Here is a 24,372-nt window from a genome sequence, read left to right as displayed (position 1 = left end):
TGACTTCTCAGTAGGTACAGCTTAATTTATTCCTGACCGCTGCAGTGTGCTCTGACCTGTGCCAAGCCATGGGAAAAACAAGTTACTGACAGTTATAGTGTCATTTCTATCTGAGAAGTATACCTTGCTTGCAAAGATTGTATTTGATACAAAGCTTTGGCAACCAGAATGACTTCTTAAATATGTGATTGCTGGATGTGCAGATCCGTTAGATGTGACTGATAGGCGGATCTATAATGCCACTCATAACGCACCATAATGAACTCCCAATCTGGTGTCGCTGGATGATGTATTATTTTTGGTTATCTGATGGAAGTACATACATACTGTACTTGTAAAGTGAAAAAAACACATAAGTCCCATTAAATTCTTTTGAAGTGCTTTTGAGGTTTGGGATGGCTGGATGACATGTGATAACATTACGCGTCAATAACTGCAGAATTGTTGGAGTTTTTTTGTTTATCTTTGAGTAAAATGATTTTAAATGATTTCAGCTCCTTTGCTAGCATTAAAGTGTCCAAATAAGTGACTATTTACTAAATGCCCATTTACTATATATATATATATATTTTTTTTTTTGAATAATGAAACAAAATAATTACACTGGGCTTAATATGACTCTTCAGTGAGGCTGCACAGTTTATAATCACATTGCATAAAATTAGTACAGCTCTGATCAGATCTTGCTTCTTGACCGTGTTTTGTCTGATGACTTGCTCATTTCTTTTTTTTTTTTTTTCTATTAGCGGGGAAAGATAAATGTGTGTTTTAAGTGGCCTAACCACATCTATAGTTGTGCCTCTCCAAACTCTTCCGCCACCACAGTTTCTGAATGTTTCACAGCCCCTCAGTAATTTAAGTCTTATGTTTGGTTTTTAAAGTTTGGATGTATGCTTCACAAATATGTATGCAGAGGAACACTGAGGTACATTTTTACTTGTTGAAATGAGTGTAATTCAACGGTAAAATTCTTCCCCAACACTGTGGTGTGATGGATGTTTTATTTAGTAGATACTTAAAAGCCTATGGTTTTTGAAGTTCTCTCCATAAAACACAGTTATTAGATGAAGCATCATCTGTATGTTGATTACACTTGAATGTAGATATACTATGGGTTCAAAATGATTCCAAGTAACTTTAGGAAAATTATCTGCATTACAGTCTGACTGGTTGCTGCCTCAGAGTTGTTAGTTCTGTTTGATTTTAGCACCTGACTTTCCTCAGTTGTACATATAAAATACAGCTTGTGCCAGCACAGTGTGACTCTTCAGTCATATTTTACTGGCTAGGTCATGTACAAGGTTAAAACTAACAGACCTGGAACTATGTCTTGAAGAAATAATGAGAATGTAAGACTATACGCATTGTCACAATAGATTTGTCCAGTTCAGCATCCTGATGCCTATCACTGGTCAGTAATTTCTAACAGTAGAAGGGAAAAATGAGAAACGTGGCACAGTGGTAATCATTGGGAGCTTTTGTTGTTGGTTTTGTTGGGGCCAAGAGAAATTTCAGCCATGGTTCCTAGAACTTGGGCAACGTAACCCAAGGTCTCCAGGTGTCTGGAACTATGTTGATGCCCTGCACACATTGGCCAAGGGCTGCTGCAGACTCCAGAGTGGGCAGGCACCCCCGAGGGAAGATTATTGCCTTGCACATCCGTCATTTCTGATGGTGTCAGTAGGACATGGGATAAGCGGGAGCGTGGTATGGTTGCCAGATCTCTCACCTTCCGTGTCAAGCTAAACATCTGTCCTCTTCCCTTCAGACTTTATTTCTAAACACACTTTGGGATCTTGTTCAAGTGGTAGAGTTTAATCTGAGCCTAAAACAAGCCTAATCTGAGTTATAACCACTAAAAAAGTTGCTGTTAGTAAGCAAAGTAATAACTTGAACCTAAGGTTTTAAGAAGAGGTTATTATCACATGTGGTCAAGGAAAACTGAAGTGCAAACTCTGGATAAAATCTAAAATCATCATTGCCCATGTATATTCTAGATACCTGCAAAGACTTCTGTGAAGACTTGATATGCATTAAGTCTGTATCCCAAAATAAAGTCTAGATAACTGATTTGTATGAACAGACTCCTACTTTAGAAAAGTTAGAGGGAGGAGTATGGTCACAGAAAGAAACAAATTGTCATAACAGATTTCAGGAATTAATTCCATTATTTGAAATGAATAGTATTTTGTAATTATAAGCACAAAAGATTTACTGGAGTGTAATCATTCTTAAATTCGGAAGATTTGTGGAAAACCCTTCCAAAAGAAGAAAAATCAGATTTCATTTAGCTATGTAGGCTTTTTGCCGTACAGTAACTATTTGGTAGCTCTTAGATGGCTTTTCATGGTTACAGGGTTGAGATATGCTTGTTTGGGTCACAGATAAGGAACAGATGTGATCTTTGATTAGAAGGGCTTTCTAAGAATTAAGAAACACAACGACAGTAAAAGCAATGATGTTTTCATCAGACTGAGAATCTTGAGCTTTTGTTCTTAGTGCACTTTTCTGTGGAATTAGACGATAAACATATTTATTTTGAACAAGTGTATTTGAAGCACACTACAGTCAGTTGAGTGAGCATTTCTGGATACATGATTTCTAATGCTTTTTGAAGGTGACACTGTAGATCCTCTTCCTCTGGAAGACTGGACTTCCGTAGAAACGACTACCTACTGTCTTTTACAGCTGAACAAATAATTATGTCCTAACACTCACAAGGGCAATGGAAGTTTTAAATTCGTGAAGTTTTAGAGGAGTCAATCAATTTTCACTTATGATACAGTAAGGTCAGAAGATTCAAAGTTAAAATTTAAACTTATTGCACACCAAGCTGTTTATAGTGTATGTACATATCCAGAAGAGGTTAAAGCCCAGCTTACAAAATTCTTTTCAGATTTTCCTATTTTCATTGTGTGGTTCATGTGCCTGGTTCCTGGTTTTGTTTATTATACAAAAAATTATGTCTTGAGAGGGGGATTAAAGGACTCTTGTATGAAATCTATTTTATTTTAATTCAAAAGAAACATACATGAGATAAAGTAATAAAGAAGTTTAGTACTAGTTTAATAGAGCATAATCTTTGGGAGACTTAAATTCCAGATAATTAATATTAACTATATTTTTACCCAGATAATTTCTGATCATCAAGGAATTACAGAATTGTAGGGATTTGAAAGGACCTCTGGAGATCTTTGAGTCCAAACTCCTGCTACAGCAGGTGCCTTACAGTAGGTTACATAGGGAAGTGTCCAGGCAGGTCTTGAATATTTTAAGAGAAGGAGACTCCACAGCCTCTCTGAGCAGCCTGTTCCAGTGCTCCATCACTCACACAGTAAATAAGTTCTTTCTTAAGTTAGTATGGAACTTCCTGCATTCTAGTTTCTGCCAATTGCCCCTTGTTCTATCACTGCACATCATCGAAAAGAATCTGCCCTCAACAGTTTGACTCCTTCATTTTAGAAGGAGGAGCCTTCTCTTCTCCAGGCTGAACAGCCCCAGGTCTTTCAGTCTTTCCTCATACAAGAGATGCTCCAGGCCCCTTATCATCTTTGTGGCTCTCTTCTTAACTTGGTCTCTAGGTCTAAGTCTTGCTGAATGACAACACAGCCTTCTGGTGTGTCAGCCACTCCTCCCAGCTTTGTATCATCAGCAAACTTGCTGAGGCTGCACTCTATCCCTTCATCCAGGTTGTTGATTAAAGTGTTAAATAAGACCAGACCCGGTACCAACCTCTGGAGAACACTACTAGCTACAGGCCTCCAACTAAACTCTATGTTGCTGATAACAATCCCCTGAGCTCCACCAGACAGCCAGTTCTTAATCTACTTCACTGTCTGCTCATCTATTGCAGTCTTGCTAAGGTTCATTACAAGGATGTTCTGAGAGTCTGTGAAATGCCTTGCTGAAGTTAAGGTAGACAACATGCACTGCTCTCCCCACATTTATCCAGCTGGTGATGACATCGTTACAGGCTACCAAATTGGTCAAGCATAATTTCCTCTTTGTGAACCTATGTTGACTACTTCTGATAAACTTCTTTTCTTCCACTTGCTTGGAGATGACATCCAAAACAAGTTGTTCTATTGCCTTCCCATGGACAGTAATGAGGCTGACTGACCTATAATTGCTCAGTTCCTTTTTGGCCTTTTTGAAGACTGGGGTGACATTGGCTATCCTCCAGTCTTCAGGCAGCTCTCTGTTCTCTGTGACCTTTTGAAGATGATAGAGAGTGGTTCAGCAACCACCTCCATCAGCTCCCTCAGCACGCTTGGTTGAAACTCATCAGGGCCCATGGATTTACGTGCATTGATTTTGCATAAACAATATGTGACCAGCTTCTTCTCAACTAAGGGGAAATTGTCCTTCCTCCAGTTTCTAATTTTCCTCAGGGATCTGGGATTTCCTAGCAGCAGTCTTGGCAGTAAAGACTAATGCAAAGAAGGCATTCAGCGTCTCTGCCTTCTCAGCATCCCCTGTTACCAGGGCACCCACGTGGTAATGATCAGTAACAACAAATAATTCTTCCCAGGTGCTGATGGCAAATGAAGTACCTTCACGTTTCAAAAGTCCCATAAACATTTCAGATCCTACTTAATTCTTGTTGCAGTCATTTCATATCAGGGTAGCTGCTTAATTGATTTGTTTTTTTTTTTCTCTCTACCACATTAAACTCATCAAATCCCCTGAGATTTGTGCTTATTTATTTAAACTGCTCACCACTAAAATATTACCTTCTGAATTAGAAATAAATTGTTTTGTTTAAGGATACTTCTTTGAGATGTGGCATTGTAAGAATGTTAATCATGGAAGACAGCATACCCATCTTAATTGTATGCAAACAGTGCCATGCTTCTCTACATTCTTATCAGTGAAGGCTAAATAGCAAGGTTGGCTGTACTGTTTTGGATTTTTTTAATGCTTATTGAGGTACATCCTGTTCTTAAAACTGTCTATTTGTAAGTATCCATGTCAATTGTAAGTTAAATTTTGCTTTTTCAGTGTTTCACCTGTTTCAAGGCATGTTGAATGAGATGATGTTTTGGAAGTTCTCTCTGGTGGCATTAGTGACAAAACATGGATTTTGTGAGAGGACAGGATTACAGTAAGACATTATATTGTTTCTGTTCCCTTGAATATTCCAGCTTGATCCGTGTGCAGTAACAGATGAAACATTTTTACTGTTGCTCATTTATACCTATTCCTATGTTATTTGCCTCTGGTCAGCCAGATGAAATTATTTATGTTCCAATTTTCATACCTTCAGATGCTGAAAAAGCGATGAATGATGGACAGTTGTTGGTTCAATTACAGTGAAAAGAGTGTGAGATACAATTTAACTTCAACATAAATGAAGATTGTTGTTATTTATACTTTACTGGCATTGGTCTCTAAAATGTGAAGTTTCTGTCTTTATTACTGACTGTTTCTTGAACATATTCAATATTAATTTAATTATTCAACATTAAAGTCATTACTCAAGTAATTACAGCCAAGTTTATTCTAAAGAATGTTATCATCTGTACTTGAACATATATATCTCTAATCAGAGCTATTAGATGTAACAAAATGAAGTCTTCACATGCATACAAATAATTTCCTTCATTATTATTGGCAAGTAAAAAAACATCTTTTGGCTTATTTGCCTGTTCTTGATGAACATTTTTATAAATAGTGGGAATTCATGACATGAATTATTCTAATGTGTATATATGTATGTGTCTGTGTGTCTTTGTGTTTCCATTAGTAAAATAATGCTTTATATGGCTCTAATTTTATTTTTCCTCTGCATTCTTGTTTATACTTAAGAAGCTTGGATTAAGATGTGAATAGTGATGATTAAAGTTAGGGAAGAGATTTGAGATGTTCATATGCTAAAGCAAGTTTTAAAGTACACAGGGGCATAACATTTATGATAAGAGGAAAGATAAAGTCATGACTGGACTGTGGAACCATGTGATAATTTTTTATATTCTGCTTTTCACTAAGCAAATGCTGTCTATCCATTAACTTGTCCCTTTTGTCAAATGTTTGAGCTCTGCCTTCCCAGCCTCTTCCCAATAGATGTTTCTCTCATTTTCAGTCAAACCACAAGATAAAGCTTTTTCCATCTGACTTATTCAGAAAAGTACAATTTCAGAGTGGAATCAGTCCTCTACTGATTGTGAAGTAAAGATGATTTTTATTTTTCTGAGCAAGAAACTGGAACTTTCTTATGGAGTGGAAGAAAGGCATATTCTGCTAGAACTGCCTTATCTTTGTAGAAGTTGGCAAATGGGAAGGCAGGGGCTGTAGGGAGAAATATTAGATCTCATCATTAAGATACCTGAACGCTGTCTTGAAAAATGTAATTCTTTCTTTCCCTCTGTCGCAGTTAATGTAGCACTGAGCAAATCAGTCAGCCTGAGTATTTCAGAGATGATTGCTAATTGTTCATCTCATACTTGAGCCAAAATATGAGCAGTATAAAGCTTTTTTTTTTTATTTCCCTGAAGTAAATATGGTCAGAACATCTTAGAATAAAACTATCTAATTGAGTCTTACAGAGAGAAGCTGCACTGAAAGTACAAGCCACAGACAAATCTCTCCCCCTTACGATTTATTTATTTATTTGTGCGGGGCTAACTGTGGAGAGGTATTCAGCTAGCATCTTTGATGTTCTCTGCAATCAGTGATGAGAGTCATCCGGCCATTCAGACCTACCAAAAAAATTTCTCTGGAAGGTCGTCAGAATAGAAACTTTATCCCCTTTCTCTACAGAGAGGTATAGAAGGGCTAGTCTGGTTCTTTTAGTCAGTTCTGTTAAATATGCTTAAATTGCAACATGCTAAGCACTGACCTTTTCTCCCCCTACAGTCTTCTGAACCTACTGCAGGATAGTACTCAACTTCTTCATTACAGGCCTTCCCTTGGGACTGTAAACTGTGTTAGTAGGTGAATGTTGTTAAGGGATTGTGCTATTGAAGCTGGGTTTGAAGCACAGCACTGAGCTATTGTGGTGTACAGCAAGTTTGGTTTTTTTTAATCTTAGTGACAGTTATCTGAGTGGTTGATCAAGTTGTATTTTTAAACCATAATTTTACTCAATGTTTTTTTACCTTAAATGTCTAAAGGATTTTGGATGGCAGCACATTATAATTGACTTCTGCAGCTCCTTCCTCAGACATCTCAGCCATTTCTTCCATTGAACCACAACGGAAGCTTGGCTATTTGTTGAAAGGGTTGGAAAATTAACCTGGCACAATTAAACAACAAAAAAACTTATCTCCAAAAGTGTTGATTTGGTTGGAACCATTTCTCTGTGTGTTTCAGTGAGTAGCTGTAAAGATATTTGCTGGTACAACAAAGCATGTGTCCAAGGTTGTTAGAGCAATACAGCCAAGTAGTGTACATGGAACAGTCTCAGTGAAAGCACACAGAATGGGGGAGGAAATTTGCCCATCCTGACGTCTCTGTTGGTTGTTGCATATGTTGTGATCAAAGGGAGAAAAGTGAAGAAACGGTAGATATTGGGGTTGATTGCAGCAGTGACTTTGATCAGTTAAAAAACATCTGTCAAATAGCATATTGCATTTTAAGCTGGGCTAATTCAGTGGGCTGCCTTGTGGTATGGCCACAGGGCTTCTTGCCCTTGACTTGTGCTGGCTCTGGAAGAGGATGCACATCCTTTGGGGGCACTTGGAGGGCCAGGAGCTGCAGACAGGGACAGAGCAGGCAATGGGACAAAGAAGCTGTGCTAGGTCATCGTGCCAGAGCTGAGGACAAACCTGTTCTGCACCATGTAGTTTTGGGCCACTTGCACTTCTATTTTGATATAGACATGGTAAACTCCTTGCGACAGTTTGGGATTCCAGTTAATTCTCAGTCATATCATAGAAACACAGAATGGCTTGGGTTCAAAGAGACCTTGCAGCCCACCCAGCTCCAACCCTGTGCTGTGGGCAGGGCTGCCCCCCACCAGCTCAGGCTGCCCAGGGCCCCATCCAACCTGGCCTTGAGCCTCCAGGGATGGGGCACCACAGCTTCTCTGGGCAGCTGTACCACTGCCTCACCACCCTTTACACAAATCATTTCCTCATAACACGTCACCTAAATCTCCCTTCTTTTAGTTTAAAGCCATTCCCCATTGTCTACCACTATCACACCATGTAAGAAGTTGATTTCCCTCCTGCTTATAAGCTTCCTTTAATTATTGGAAGGCTGCTCTCAGTCTTGCATATGTACTACTTATTAACGTTTTCCTAAATTTTACACTAAACACAGCAGTTAGAAAGTGTGATGAATTTTTTCATTACTTTTTAGTGCCCAACACAAGTGATAAAACTCTTGCAGCCATGTAAGGCTGTGTTTTCTTTTTTTTTGTTGTTTTTTGCCTGTCCAGCTGGATCATACTATAATTTCACTGAGATGCAAAATTGTTGTTGTGCAAACCCAACCTCAAGCCGTGGGAGGCATAAAAATGAAATTCAGAGCATAGATTATTTTTTAAGTTAAGTTTCATTTTAGCTATATACTGAATGGGCAGTGGGCAGGAACTGGAATAGGACAGCATTTCTCTTAGGAGTTGAGCTCACTTTACGCTTTATTTCATTGAAAATTCTACAATTAATAAATATTATGTTTAGTCTCTCCAGTGGAATTAAAGTTCAAAGTATGGGTACCATCAATAGCTTTTGAGTAGGAAAACTTGTGCTTTTATGACTTTTGGTTTCAGTTTCACAGGCAGGAGCAAATTATTTTCACTTTAAATGTGAAGGTAGGAAAACTGATAAGGAAAGTAAGCCACGTTGCTCTTCAGCTCGTTCTAACATATTAATAAGAACTGGTAGGAAAGAATAATAGTAGCTAATATTAAAGACTACAATGCTAGCGCTTTATTACTGAAGGTGTTCATAACTGAGTGAGAATTTATAAAGCAGCCAAGTAGTTTAAGCGCCCCCAGTCCAGTGTTCTCAGTTCTGTGTGTGGTTAGGCCCATATTTTGTTTATATTAAGCAAAAATATTCTGTCATTTACTTAAGTGTAGCTCATAATTAATTAAGAAATGTAATTTTAGATTGAACATGATGATAAAAAGCCTAGATTATGTATTCAGTGTTGTAAATACAATTTTATTTATTTAAAAATTTGTATGTACTTATTACAATCTAGCCTACATTTGTATGCAATTTCAAAACATCATAAAACAAATTGATTAAAATATTATTTCAGAGTCACAGTACTCAAAAATTAGGATTGGATGAAGGTATATTCAGATGACTCACTGTTTTAACAGGTGCATGCAGCAATGAGTTTGAAACCTATACTTGGGTTTTAAACCAGAACAATTTAATGGCATTGCCATCCATTGGCATAGATTCTTCATTTAAATAATATATATATATCATTAAATAAATAATTTGAAAGCACATAACAAGATTACACTCAGAAAAAAAAAAATATTCTGTTGATCACCGTCTGGAAACTCAATCCAATATATTCAAACTGATTTACTTGCCAACAAAGTATAGAAAAAATACACCCAAACACTTCAGACTACTTATGTGAAAATGACCAAGTCAAACAGACTTTCACTGTGCCAGTTTTTATTGAGTGCCACGCTTCATTAAGAGTAGGATCAAATTATAAAATCAGGCCTTTCTCACTGCCCTTCCCACCTTTTCTTCTGTGGTTCCATTCTGGCATTAGTGTAAGAGACAGTCTGGCCTAAGCACTTGTTCTGTTATTTATATGTTTTCAGTGAATTCTGTGTCTAATTATTTGCAAGATAATGACAAGTAAACAAACTGGATTCTTAGGAATAGAAAATTGCCTCTGAATTTTCTGTAAGTTCTAAACATTTTTTATAGACATGAGGGTCAGTGTTTCTAAGATTCATAACATCCAGTGCTACTTTTATTTTTAATGTATTACTCTTGGGCAAGACTTGGAAGACATCACTGATTCTTTTGATTTTTTTCTTTAATTTCACTGAAATATAATCTGAATCAAAGTTATCATAACTAAAAAGGACCATGGACACAAGAAAGAATCCGAGTTATTTTCTTACTGTATAGTAACTCTTTCATATTTTAATATTTGTGAAATATGTTAGGGTGATCTGTGCTGTTGTGTTCCTGCAGTAATATCAGGAACGTATATGCACACACACACATACACACACACGCACACACACACATATATACACACTGTTTTATAGGAGATACCAAGTGTGAAAAATAATATTGGAGATGCTGTTTGCTTAGAAATAACTGATGATACAGAAATCAAAGAAATATTCTTTATTGGGTAAGTACTCTGTATAGATGAGTAACCTGTTCTAAGATTTTCATTTGGAACACTTACATGAAGAAGAATCTTTCTTTAACTGTCTGAATGTAGAGAAAATATACATTGCTATTTCAGAGTGAATATAGTAGGTGATCACTAACAAAACCTTCCTAGACTTCATAATGTCTTCAGGTCTTTTGTCATGCTTTTCTGAGAATTAGAAATTATTTTCTGTAAAATTTTACTTTTCTGAAAAAAATTAACTGAGATTTAAGCCCTCTTAACTTTCATCGGGACAATCAGCACTGGTAGCTCTCGTATATTTAACTCAGTTCTATTCAGTGCAGTCCTTGCCAACAATATATACTCACTTTTTTTTTTTTTTTTTTTTTTTTTACAAAAGGATGATTTCCTAAAAATAATTTAGCAGAGATTTTACTAAAAATATAAAGAAAACTATTTTGTCTGAAAGTTACATCATTTAAAAATAAAAATTACCCTGGGGGTTTATAATTCTTAAAATGCAAATTCAGTGCCGACAAATATGAAGCTGTCATAGCATAATGAGACAGAGGTGAACCTTCTGTCAGTGGGGTTAAGAACAATATTAAAATTATCTTACTGAATCAGAGCAAAACAATGCTAGTAATGAGATTAGTCTACTAAACAGGGACAATAATAGTGAAGAAAACAAGAATAATGCAAAAATATTATCCTATGTTTCTTTAGAAATCCTACTGTGAATCTAAACACTAGTTCTTTGGGCAAGTTCTGGATGTTGTATTCAAAGATTGCAACAATTTACTGGAAAAAAATGCTTTATCTGCAAGGAACAACCAAATTTAATATTTTTCTTTAGTCTACTGCGGTCAGTATTTTCACAATAATACTCATCTAAGAATACATGTAAGGTTTTTGGGTTTATATTTTGTTTTTCTTCAATTTTAATTACTGAAGAGGTGTAAATGAAGTAGGATGGGCCAAGATGCAACCTAAACACTGGACTGAATAGGCTAATAATGATCAGAGGTAGAACTGTGGAAAGGCTGGGATGAGAGCTTGTTAGCAGAAAATAGAAGAAAGGCTGCAGAGTGCTTGTCCAACTGTTCATGCTGAATACAACTTGTCTGTATTTATTTCTTTATTTTGAGACTGAAAGGTTAACAAAGATATTCGCATAGATATAATAAGCTTTTGTAAGGCGCTTGATGTAGAACCGCACGGTATTCTGATATTCAAAATCTAGCTCTTTTCTAAGTCAACATGGCCAATATTAAATACAGACGCAGAGAAACACAGAATCATCAAGGTTGGAGAAGACCTCCAATATCATCCAGTCCAGCTGTCTGCCTACCATCACTATTTCCTCCACTAAGCCATGTCCCTCAGTACAACATCTGAATGTTTTCTTGAACACCTCCACGGATGGTGATTCCACCACCTCCCTGGGTAGCCTGTTCCAGTGCCTGGCTGCTCTTTTGAATAAGAAGTTTTTCCTAGGACCCAACTTGAATCTCCCCTGGCACAACTTGAGGTCATTCCCTCATGTCCTATCACTAGTTATACAGGTGGGAAGGCCGATCCCCACCTCACTACAACCTCCCTTCAGGTTAGCATCCTCTTCTCCAAACTAAACAATCCCAGTTCCCTCAGCTGCTTCCCAAAAGATTTGTGCTCCAGAACCTTCACCAGTTTCACTGTTCTTCTCTGGAAGTGCTCCTGGGCCTTGATGCCTTTCTTGTAGGGTGGGACCCAAAACTGAACACAGTACACAGTACTCAAACTGGTTAATGAACAGATCATAAAGCAGTAATAGATGAAGGACACTCGTGTTGGATTTTATAGAGATTTTTCACAGCCCATTGCTTTGAGGACTTAGATAATGATCAAGGGGAAAGCGGAATATAATTTCCGATAAAATGCATACCTGCAAAAATTGGTGGATTGATAACTGTGAAGGATGGTCTCTACTTAGTTAATGGAGATCATTTTAACATATGTTAATACAGCTAAATTTATCTGTCTAGACAGTAAGATCATACATGTAGGCTGAAGAGTAGTACTTCAGAAAGTGCTAATTCTTCACAAATAAGATGCAGTAGCTAAAATGCACTCTGTAGTTCTTTGGTCTGGATATGAGGGATCTCAAGTGATATGAGGTGTACTTTTAGTTTGCTGTATGTTTCTACTGAGGTAATATTAGAAAATTATATCCTGTTTGAGGCTGGGATAGAGAAGCACCCTTGTTAAACTCAGAAAAGATTCAGAAAAATACCTAAAGGACGATTAAAATCCTTGAAGGAAGTATGTGAACAAACCCTGATGTATTTAGTAAGAGCCTAGAGTCCAGTCTACTAAGTTTAGCAAAGAGAAGTTTAGGAGGTGACTGATAGCCTGCAAGTACATATGTGGGGCCAAACATTTCAGAAAGAGCCATTACCTTTACTGTAGTAGACAATGATATTGCAAAATATGGCAGCTGAAGGCAGAACTCAGGTATATTTCTTTTAGAAACAGAATAAATTTAAAACTGAAGGCAGTTATCTATCAGAAGAATTTATTTAAGGATGTTCTGAATATGCAAGTGACAAAAGCTGTGAATCTTTGCAAATAGATGCCTCTAGCTCAGGCAGAATAAGATGATCTGATGCAGGAATGATGGAACAATATTGTACAGGAAGGCAAAATGCACTCTCATCACTGGCTAAGTCTGTGAGTTTGGTAACACACAAGTCATCAACAAAATATGGCAAAGGTGTTTCAGCATCAACGGTGCCCTGAACTCAGCTTTAATATGTGTCCATATATTTACAAAGGGAAGGTGGAAAAAAGAAAGGAAAGGCATGGCTGGGATGGTGAGAAGAGGGCACAATGATCAGTTTAAAATATATTTTAAATGTACAGGAAATAAATTGTGAGATTTATTAAAGAAAAATATATCACAAACCAAGCACTACATACTTCTGCCTACCATTCTGAAGGATTTCAACATGATAATTGTGTGAATTAGCAACCAGCTGGGAACAATACTCTGCTATATGTTAAAGGAGAGGACAATGAGGTTCTTCTAGACAGGAAAGAATCTACATTGTTAACAGATGACCTGAAATTTCAGCTCATTGAAAAGGCAAATATTTTGACCAGGAGAATGTTTCTTCATGTACAGCACTGTGAGTAGAAGGCCTTAAACCATACAACTATTTTTAACCATGTCACAGCTTTGGAGCTCAGCCTTCCATTTATTTCATAAACAATATTAAAAAAGCTAAATAGACCTTCTTCCTTGGTGAATGTAGAGGTGAATGTGTCACAAGCCCTTTAAGATTGCATTTTTTGTTTATTTTGTGTAATTTCAGTGTTTTTTGTAACAGTTTGTGGATAGATTTTTGTCTCTTGTTCTCAGTATCTGCCACATTTTGTTTTGTTAAATTATTATTGCATTAGAGTAACTGAGGGCAAAACTTGGACTTATATATGGAATGAAGGATGTTATGGTCAAGGAATAAAATGCTAAGACTCAGTAGAAAATCCTGCTTTCCTTGAGTGACAAAGCCGTAGTTTTCCAGAATTTTTTTCATGAACACTTCTGTGGCTTAGAATGCAATTTTAAAGTACTCTTTGAGGTCGAAGTGTAGTTTTTCAGCTTGTCTAGATTCTTTCAGATATTTGATTTGGGCTTCCAAAATCTTCATCAGAAAATCTTTCATTTGATTTCCTGAATTCAGGATGTAATATTTTTAAGCATCTCTAACTTAGAATTCTAAGAAGAGTAGTTCTTTCTTCTGTTCTGGACAGTGGTTTTGCTAACTGTGATAACGTTCTAGATTCCTTCAGTGCTTTCTAAAACTAAAATTTTGTCTGAATTGCGTTTTGCAAATTAAAATTCTTCAATTCACAAGATTTGTTGGTCACATAATTATGATCTAATGGGTGGCAACCCTGCCCACGGCAGGAAGTTGGAGCTCAGTGATCCTTAAGGTTCCTTCCAACCCAAGCCATTCTATGATGGGAATGAAAAATATTTGAATGGATGACATACTGTTTTCAGGATCTACAATGATCATAGTTTTAATATATCTTGGTTTTCAAAGACAGCATGATGAAAAATGATATATCAAGGAAAATCTGTTTTAGCCTCAAAGCTATGCATCATTTAGAAATATATATATTTAGCAATAAACATCCAGGTAGTTCTTTGTTGTGGTCTCTGAATGTTATTTTGTGATATGTTTTTTGAGATTTTGAGTTGTTTATGTGAAGTTCTACATGATCTATTTCAAACATGCTGTAAAGTTTATGCTTACTCTGTGTGTCTACGTAGGTGTGTAATGCATCCTTTGGGAAGAAAACAAGCCTCTTACTTCTGTAATTACCATGCTCTTCCTTGTAATGTGGTTTTACCTTTTTACCTATTTTAGGAAGGCATGACCTAAATAGGAGACACTATGAATTGCATGTAGTGCAAAGCTCTGTGAATTTGGTTTCTTGTCACTGTTGCAACTTGTAAGTATAGTTACAGTATATTTCTAAATGATGAAATTTGGTCAGGCCTAATGTTTTCTATCTTCTTCCTACCACTTCCCTGCACCCATATTAATGGCCATGCAAAAATGGAAGGCAAGCATGATGTACTAAATATTGTGGCACCTTGCTTCTTACTTAGGAGCAGATTAAGAACAGATCAAGCTACCTTTGAATATTATTCATGGAAGTGAACTAAGAAGTGTAGTAGAAGCATACAAAGTATTTTAATGTTCCTTATGTTAGTGCAAGTTTTGGTAGCTCATCATATTTTTAAATATATATAGTTTGACACTTTTGGAAAGATTATTTGATTGATATTCTAAAAAAAAAGAAAAGAAAAAAGAAGTGTTACAATGTAATAGAAACAATACCAAGTCTGTTCTGTAGTACAGTTAACTTGCCATGTTTGTGTTGCCACAAAAAAACAAGCAAACAAACAAACAAACAAAACATTTCAAATTCAGTTCCCACCAAATTGTAAGATGGTTATTTTTCTTGTGTGACAAATAATGTACATATAAACAAACTATATTTAGGTTAGCCCCTTGTTTGTGTGTGACTGAAAAATCTGATAAAACTCATGCACCCTTGGAAGTTGGAGCTCTCTGGGGCAAAGGCTGTGTCTGAGCATCTGTTCTTTTCTTTAGAGATTTTATACCACATTGTAAAAAGACTGTTATTTACATCACAAATTCAAACACTCTAGATTGAGGAAATGCCAGATTTATGGTTGCCTATGAGTTCGTAATTCTCTTTCTTTATATCTAATTTGTGCAAGGAGTCGAATCATGAATCCTGTGTTCGTGGAAGAAAACTGTTTGCGGTAGTAATTAAAAGAGAACTAGAAGGTGCACAGCTAATCTACCGTTTCAGTGGAAAGCAGCGCTTCCCCCTTTGGTGCTGCCAGGAAGGCAGCAAAAGCCATAAGCAAAAGAAAAAAAAAAAAAAAAAAAAAAAAAAAAAGTGTTACCAGTGTGTTTAGCTTCTCCTGTTTATCCTTATTCTCAGCCACTAGAGATACCCACGTATTGCAAATGCAATGTATGTTGATATCTTGCCTTCCCACCACCTCCTCAGCTGGTTGTTCCCTCTAGAAACTCTGGAGCTCATAGCATTTCATGCAGAATCAGCTTAGGGAGCTCAGGAATCTGAAAATTCTCCTCCTCTTCACCTCCTGCCCTGTTTATTTTACGTAGTTTGTTTGAGGCTGAATTTGCTTCATGAGCACCTTCAGTGTAAATTTTGGCAGCTCCATGAGGATTGCTTTAAGTAGCTATGGAAGATATCCTTGGGATGGTTCAATCCTTGGGACATTTCAATCTGCTGAGTTTCAGAGGCGGATGCTAATTTTGTAGCTGATACAACTTCTCAAAAAGACTGACATTATTAGGCAGCTTTAAATGTACTATTATTTTAATAACTTCCTTACAATGGAATACCTTTTAAAGTAGCGTGCTAAGTTATATTAAAATTGTAATAACTTTGTAGTTGAAATACCAGCATTGATTTTGTTTGTAGTTGGAACCATCTAGAATGAATTTGTTAGCTAGAAACTTGAGTTGTATCTACTTAAAACCAAAATGTCAAGTCCAAATGCTTAATCTGGAAGTTAGAAAAACAAATGTTCTAAAAATTAGTTTGCTGAGCCTGTCCGTTGTTTTCTCACAAAGGAGAACAGGGTCAAATTTTGGTTTTCTTCCAGAATTTGCTTCTAATTCTTTGCTGTTCGATATTTTTCTTCATTTGGATTGTATATGAGGAGTTGATGATTTTCCCCAATTTTTGGAAAATTAGAAAAATCTGGAGTAGGGGGAGCACTTCTAACAAGGACAAACAGTACTTTTAGCTTTCCTCTGTTCCCATCAATAGCTGTTGCGATTAGCATCATTGCAAACCTTGTATCCACTTGTATAAGTATTGAGTTGATAGCTGTTACCACATCAACCAATTTACCTCTCATAGAAATAATTTTGTTTTTCTTTAACTGGCTATGTGAATTCCAGTTAGTCTGCTTGGCTCCATATGCAAAGCATCAATTTTCTGGGTAGTAAGGCCTACTGGGATCATACATGCTTTCTAGAAGCTGTTGGCTCTCCCCACCTGAACTGATGAGCACCTGTTTTTAAAAGAACATGCATTTCATGCCCATAGAGTATTTCATGTAGTCTCTTGCCTGGCTTAAGAAAAACAAAAGTCACCCACTCACTATATGTATATATGTGCATATGAATATATATGTATATATGTGTATATATATATGCACATACACACACTAAATATATTATATAATATATAATATAAAAACATATAATATAATAATATATATACATACACACACACACATATATTTATTTATTTACAATCCTAATTCAGCTGTAGTCATGGCACCAGAAGAACAACCCACACTTCGTCACTGCCCTCTGCCTGGTGTCACTTGTCTCTCTGGTCTGCTAGCTGAGCCACTCGTGAGAGCTCTCCCTAATCCAATTCAGTCAAATTGAGCCATGTTAGGAAAGATTTGTTATTTAAATTGCTTAAGCTGATCTGGCTTATTTTGACTGACATGTTTAGGTAGTTCTTATATATGCAGCTCAGCCAGAAGATTTGAGAAGTGGTTACCATCAGCAGGATGTGGTGATAGACTGAGAACGTGGGTGGCAAAGAGCAGGTCTTTTACAGGTATGGCCAAACTGGTAGAGGTGTGTTTGTGTACAGTCTGAGATTTGGGAACCTGCTTTTCTTCATGGAACTCTCTCAAGTCTATTGAACGTTCAGAAAGAGAAAACTGCCCAACACCAGTTGCTTTCTGAGTGCTCCTATTAGCCAGTTTCACCCAGAGCCACTTAGCGTACGTTGACCAAGAGGCTTTGATTGTCCACTTTTGAACAGCTCCTGCCAGCATTTTGAACTAAAGTGCAGGTCTCCCTCTGGTGCCTACTTTGTTAAAAGCACAAGATATTATAATCGGGCTGGGCAATTGAAAACCAACTGCATGAAAAGAGAAAGGTATCTTTGTAGTCCTGTTAATAACAGTTTGGAGAGTGCTGACAGTAGTATTAGACAGTAGACTACTTTTTTTTTTTCTTGTGTTTCATAGTGCTAATCTACACATAAATTCAGAACTGTGTATTCACTGTCAGCTGCAGCAGTGCTTGTCCTCTTCACTTCTAACTGTTAAATCTCCTATTTGGGAGGTATATGTTTTAGCAGATACATGGAAATGTAATAGGAGGATTTTTGCCAATTCCTAATCTTTTCCACTTCTTTACCGCTTTCTTTTAGCTGCTCATTTTGGCAATTGCTGGACCACTGGTCAGTCTCATACAACTGGGTTTTTTCTGCTTTGGTGGATTTCAAGATGTCATGATCAAGATCTAATTGAAAGCCTGTTCCCTACTAATGGAAAGGCTTAAACATCAGTCATTGATAGGAGCGCACCACTGCACATCTTCCCAACAAAATGCTATAAATTGTTGCCGTCCCTGAGGGAGGAATTTTTCATTTGAATAACTTCCCACCCTGGGGCCTCTGACCCCTTCAGAGAGCCCTGCTTTACATAAACAGCCCTACAGTTCACAGCTATCTATTGTACATTTTTCTTTCCATATTCCCAAGAACACAGATTGCAAGTGTTTCTCAGACGTATCCTGGTTATGCCAAACTTCAAATGAACTGCATGCATTTTGGACTTAGGTACCTTCTGGTTTGTACCCTGTAGACTTTTGAACCACAAAGGATGTGTGTGACTCAGTTCAGCATGTGGGTACTTCAAAAAAAAATCTGTTTTATAAATGCACCAAAACAATTGTCTGGAAATACACAAGTAGAGGATTGTTAATGTTTCGGTTGCATGCTTTTGTCATCTTTTGTTGTGAACCAGTGTATGTCCAAAAACTTCCCTGGTGTGAGAAACAAGGCAACAAAAAGAACTGATTTAGAGTGCCCCAGTATGAGCAAGGTCAAGTTGATATGTAGGGATGATAAACTGACAGCAGCCATGCAGCACTTTGCTTGCTTGATGTACTTGTACAGAACAGCACCCTAAACCTGATTTTGAAGGCAGTCTCAGAGCATCTCTGCAGGCTAAGCTATTCACAAAACCCTGCTGCTCCTCTGAGGTTCAGAATGCCTTTCTATGGGGGGATGAGCTGCTAGCCCCCAGAAGAAGCCAGGCAGTCTTTTAATTCCCTTTATGCTTTGCTAGTCTTTGGGAAACTGCAGGGGAAAGAGATCATTAGGTTCTTTGGGGGTTTTATATGGAGCTGGGAGTGATGTTGGCTTTTATTCTTTGACCCTGCTGAGAGCAAACTCATGTTTCCCTGTCTGAGTGTTAGGCTGTAGTTAGGCGGTACTGCAGCAGGAATGATGTGTGGGGTGGAGACATTTGGTTGTTGTTGTTATTTTCCAATGTGCTCTCTTCCATTATGCTGGCTCATCTGTTTTTATGGCTGAATGTTAAGCAGGTCCAGAAATTCAGCTAAAATGTAAATATTATCTTCATCTGCTTCTTAGTAGAATTAGTTACCTGAATAAGTACAATGTGCAGCTGCACAACAGCTATGCCTGCACAATAGTGGGTGGAATAAAAGGGAACTTGACGAAAAAATGTATTTTTTTATTCTTATAAAGATTCTTGAAAGGAAGAAAGTAAGGATGAACAGATAGCAGGTCATGCAATCGGTAGTATTTTTCCTGCAAGTTGCTGTTAAGTGGCTTCTGTTCATTCACACTGTAGCAAATTCTCAGCTTGAACATTCGGCTGTAACTGGCCTTTGTGTTGTCTTCTCCCATATTTTTCTGATATATACATTTTTTTCATAGAAAACAAAGTGTTGAAGAAGCTCTTTCATACTCCCCTATTCAGCTTTCAAAAGAAATAAACTGCGCTTTGTAATTGTGGTGCTATCCAAGGCAGGTCAGCGACCTCATCTAAGGGCACATCTTAGAAGACGATTACTTTTTCACTGCTAGCATTTAGTACCTCTTTAAATTCTGCCCTTGAGTTTAGATACCCTTGCAAAGAAAGGCAATCTAGGTCCCAGTGGTAACAGATATAATGTGAAGAGGTGGTGAAAGATTACTTGCAAGATTCTCCTATTTTTCAGTGGTATAAAAATTGTTTTGTCCTGGAGGCTCAGTCAGATGCTTTATGAGCCTTCTGAATCTGACTCCTCCACTTCCTTCCCAAGGAAACTTCCTTTCTTTGTGTAATTGTTTTGTCTTTAATGCTTTGTTTGCTTGTAATCTTCCATAGTGTCTTTGAATCAGAGAAACCCTAAAAATGCCATGCTTTCAAAATGCACTTAGGTGCTCTGTAAGAATTATTACTCAAGAGGCCCTGCCATTTTCACTCGCTGTGATCTTCATAATAAAATAAAAAGGGCACTAAAGATTAATGGAAGCTATCCAAATTTCTGTCAGCATCAGATGATGGGAAAGATCAGTGAAATATAGTTCTGGGTCTCCCTATTTACACCTGCTGTATGTTGCACTACATCCTTAGGCCGGGAATGTGTAAGAATGTTTTCCACCAAGTTCAGACCTTATGAGTGGCTGGTGGGGCCAGGAGGTGTTCAGAAGAGTATACTACATCATCATAAAGATATTCCAAAATACCCAACTTTTTTTTTTTTTTCATGAGATAAGCAATGTCCTACAAACATCTTGTCTTTTTTTTTTTTTTTTTTTTTTTTTTTTTTTGGTGAAGCTACTCTTGTACTGTATTTTCTACATACAACCTTTGCATCGTTTGTTCTAACCTAATCCTCACTTCCTTTTTACTTGGCTCCTTTCACAGTGTTCCTTCTTCCCTTCTGCTTGAATCACTACTCCCAAACGTTGTTTCATTGAGCCCTTATTAAAAAATATCATCAGCTCTTCCACCTTGAGAATGGAGCACAGCGAGGGATGGCAAGCTGTCTTTCAGATGATGCTGTCTCAGAATGTACTGCTTTATTGTTACCTTCTGTTCTCTTGTCCTCCCTACCCCACTCCTTCCTTCTCTTATTGTATTTAAGACTTTGTAGAACAACTGTGTAACTAAGCACTTAACAGCAAGTTTTCAAGTTGTTTGGCAGGTGCCAAGCTGAGCATTATTTTAGAATGCCTCTGGTATAAAAGTACGGTCTGTTTCTGCTGATTTTGATTAATTAGTGGTTGTGTGCAGTCAAGTATCTTGCAAGCTGCGTTAGTGTGATTGAACCGCACCGCTAAATGCAATGCTTGCTGGTTAAACATGAATGGATTTACCTTTGACCCTTTGCTCTCACACTAATTTCACGCTAAATAGAAAAACATATACTGTTGTTATTTCCATTGTACCTGGATCTGCCACTAAGGAGAGTGTTTTGGAAACCATTCAGAATAAAGTAAATACTGGTGCTTTGCTAAGTGGTAGGATATTCACTTGTTTTCTGATAGAAGTCAAAGCCAATCCCACAACATCTACTTGTGTGGAAAACGTATATTCAACCAAACAGTCCCTCAGACTGATCTACTTTTTAAAATTTAAGAATTTAAATTCAAATAATAGTTTATTTTCCATGCTTGAAGTATGTATGTGCGTGATTTTTAGGACAGGAGCAGTTATAGAGATGTACATGTATTGGATACACTTCATCAGAGTACATGCAAGAGAACATACCGATTCCCAGGCCTGAAAATGGTTATCTGAATGAATCCTCACATACTGTACTTGGGACTCTTCATGTTCCTCAACATACTTCCTTAATTAGGCTGCTCATTTCCTACATTTAAATAGCTGTCCCCAGCTGTTGCGCATTAGCAAATCCTCACTACTAGTCTAAAAAATTGGCTGAACTGGTGGTTTTTTGTTTTCAGTTTAGAATTTGGTTTGAGTTTAATTTAGCCAGTGTTTACTACTGTAACGTTTTGTTCTTCTGTAACATTTAACAGACACAGTAACACTTAGGAAAGTAGATGTAAGAAAGCTAAATCTGAGGAATTAAAAAGAATCTCTTTTCACTATTGAATATGGAAATGAAAGTAGGTGAATGTGGAAACTAGGTAAGCAAATAAGATATAGAAAAATGTAAAATTCTGAATGTGTGATGATGCGGATAGGTATATTTCTAAATAACTATTAATTTATTGAAAAACATACTGAAGATATGATACATCTGTTTAAGGCTGAATTTTCTATAACCTGCTAGGCTACAGAAAACTATAGAAGAATATAAAACACTGCATGTTTTGCTGCTGGAGAATTGCAACCTGAGCTTGAGTAAACTTCAGTTTTTCATAAACAATCCCCTCCTAGAAGTAAAACGGTAGCAAATGTTATTAGAGAAGCAGAGAGATACCTCGTTATTTCAGTTTATTCAGTGGTATCAATTAATCAACTTATGAAAAGCTAATAAAACATTTTGGACTTTGGAAATCAATGTCACCTATTCCTGTCTAAATAACATAATAGTATGATAGGAGTTGAGATATTTCACTTCCGATAGCTTGAGGTATGTAGAAAAAAACAAACCAAACCAAACCCGAAGCTCCCCACTACTGATGTTTTTGTCAAAACAATTTCTAACAAAGTCATGTTAAATAAATACAAATAAATTAAGTATTTAAGTGTACAACCTCATCTTATTTAAATAATAGACTAAAATAGAAAGGTAAATTTTGTACGTTGTAGCTGAATTTTCTTTGATTAAAGGAGAAAAAAAATCATGCCAGCATGAAGTAACTTCCTGTATTTTAGGATTTAGCACTTTTTCCTTAAATCTTTTAGAATTAAGAATGGTGCACTGACTGACTGTATACCAAGTCAGTTAAATGCTTTCACACCTTTGTCATTACAGTAATAAATGTGAATAATGTATCATCGTCCAGTCTGGTAACACCTGCCAGGTTTGGGTAAAGATGGCGTTTATCATTCCAGCTTAGCAGTACCTATCAATGAAAATGAGCCTTTTCATATAACGTCAGATGCAGATACTGTTAAAATATAAAAGTCAAGGCAAGCAGAAAACCTTTATTTAAGTCAGGATTCAAGTCTGTAGTTGTTTTAGTGGTGTTTGCTGTTTGTGTGTGTGTGTTTTTTTTTTTCCCCCATTGAGTCCGTTTTGCTACTCTCACACCTTCACGTTTATTCACTCATGTTACCCCCACCTATGTTGTACAAGAGGGAAGGAAGACCAGAGCAGGCTGAATAATAAAGGTTTTATACCCAGGTTATAATGAAGGGGAGAAACAAAACTGTAGTATTTGGAAGCTGCAATAATTGCGGTTGAGGGCAATGAGCAAAAAGACCATGGAACTAAACCAGAGGAAGCAGCTCTCACTGAACTGATCTGATTAATTTCCATTTAGGTGGTAGAGAGAGTTTAAAAAAAAAAAGGCAAGAAAGAAAGTGGGAGCAAATCTGAGTTCATTTGGTAAGTGGATGGATGGATGGAGAGGAGGGAAGGAGAAAAGTTAATTTAAAGAAGAAGGTTGAGCTTAGTTGAAAAGCAAGTTGAGGGAGCTGAACTTTGTTCTGGTGCGTTTGTAATATCTGAAACATAACGTTATTTTCTCTTAAATCTGGCTTTCTATTCGGTGTGGTTTGGTTTCTCTCTTATTCACCTTATGTGAAGGTTGGTCTCTTCTGATCGCTAACGCTTACAAGATAAAACAAACCAACAAAAAAAAGCCACCACCAAACTCATTCAGATCATTCAAAAGCGTGAGGGTGGAGTTAACTACCCAGAGAAGTGTAGGATGACTCATGAGTCAGGAGACTCACGGTTTGAAAAGGTTCTCAATTACCCAGGGCTGGACCAGTGTATCCAAACAAAAGGAGGTGGGGGTTCAAGGTGCAGTTCCGTTGTAGCTTTCAGGCTGAGCTGAGTGCAGGTAGAGTTTTGTGGTTTCCCCTTCGAGCCATCTCAAGCTGCAGTTTCCTGCCTTTGTGTGAGTGCTGCTGGATCTCTCGGTGAGGCAACTCAGAAAAAAGGTGGGTTTTCATCCGAGCGGTGGGATGGGGGGTAAAACGTCCCCGAATGCTCTCTGAGATCAGATGAACCCGAGCACTGTACCGAGGGACTGTGGCAGAAATACCTGAGTGGTTTTGAAACTCCCCTTGTAAGAAATCCAGAAAAACGAGTGGGTGACTTTATTAAATGACCTTTCCTAAGGCTTTGCTGAACGTGTAGGAGTATTGCGATACTTTAGAGTTCAGCTTGTCTTTAATAGGCTCAGCTATTGGGAGGCAATTGATTGTGGAGAGGGAAGGAAGAAAAGAGAAGAGGGAAGATTAAAAACAGGCTATAAGAAAAAATACATTGTGACAGTGGAACAAAGTGTTCTATGACCCACTACAAAGAGTCTTCAGACATTTTGGTAACGGCACAAGAATGGTTGTGATTGATTATCACGGAGTGGTGCCATTTCTGCTTCTAGTCGTTGAGTTTGTCAAATCATATCAAGATGAGAGAGACTGCAATTGCAGGGAAGAACCATGTTTAAGGGAAACTGTATCTGATGCTAGCAAAGGCCATAAAACCCAACCGCAAGGTTTCTGAGCTGGATACAACTATTCTTTTTGAGGGGGACTTCTCTGTTTTGTTTTTGTCATCG

General features: G+C 37.3%; 1 protein-coding gene across 2 annotated transcripts in view; it reads left to right on the top strand.

The window, feature by feature from the left end:
- CDYL (chromodomain Y-like) overlaps positions 1–24,372 on the top strand; it is a 104,639-nt gene that overhangs the window by 6,355 nt on the left and 73,912 nt on the right. The gene's annotated exons all lie outside the window — the stretch shown is intronic.

This window comes from Gallus gallus, chromosome 2 (genome assembly GCF_016699485.2).
Source record: "Gallus gallus isolate bGalGal1 chromosome 2, bGalGal1.mat.broiler.GRCg7b, whole genome shotgun sequence".
Taxonomy (NCBI): domain Eukaryota; kingdom Metazoa; phylum Chordata; class Aves; order Galliformes; family Phasianidae; genus Gallus; species Gallus gallus.
The sequence above is the reverse complement of the archived record's forward strand: the minus strand, read 5'-3'. Positions and strand labels throughout refer to the sequence as shown.